This window comes from Poecilia reticulata, linkage group LG1 (genome assembly GCF_000633615.1).
Source record: "Poecilia reticulata strain Guanapo linkage group LG1, Guppy_female_1.0+MT, whole genome shotgun sequence".
In the NCBI taxonomy this organism is placed as follows: Eukaryota; Metazoa; Chordata; class Actinopteri; order Cyprinodontiformes; family Poeciliidae; genus Poecilia; species Poecilia reticulata.
In genome coordinates, this window is record NC_024331.1 from 7,399,114 (window position 1) to 7,399,580 (window position 467).

At 40.5% G+C, this 467-nt stretch overlaps 1 long non-coding RNA gene across 2 annotated transcripts; it reads left to right on the forward strand.

Moving 5' to 3' along the window:
- Positions 1-9: 9 nt before the first annotated feature.
- On the forward strand, positions 10-467 carry LOC103469786 (uncharacterized). Of its 2 annotated transcripts, none has more exons than XR_534414.1 (3): positions 10-59; positions 131-252; positions 352-467. It is a non-coding gene; the product is annotated as an uncharacterized LOC103469786 (long non-coding RNA). The 2 variants fall into 2 exon arrangements; XR_534401.1 differs by having other exon boundaries at positions 11-59; positions 127-252.

A 467-nucleotide genomic window follows, 5' to 3' on the forward strand; every position in this document is an offset into this window, starting at 1 on the left:
ATGGCCAAGAAGAGAAAGGAGCAGCCATCTTCTCAACAACATGAATTCTCTCCCTTAAGGTATTGAAGCTCAAGAGATGTTTTCTAAACTGTTTTTAACATTTTAACACAAGCTTATGTTTGCCAGACAGACAAGATGATTTAACCCTGAAGCTGCTGCCAGTACTCCACCCTGTTCCACCTTACTCATTTGGGAGAAGAGTTTCAGAYCCATCAACCTGGAAGTTCAGATGGTTTCATTGATATCCAGCCTGTAAGTCARCMTTCATCTCTGAATAATGCTCCAATTGTTTGCTGTTTAAATAAGTGCATCACTAATGGCCAGTTTTTTCTGTCTCCTCTCTCCATCAAGTTGGAACAAACCTGGTGGCACATCTACGAAATGCGACAACCCGTATGTCTTCATGCATGGAGACAGGCAAAAATGCTAAAGTGTCATTAAAAATGATCCTTGTTTAATGGCTGAAA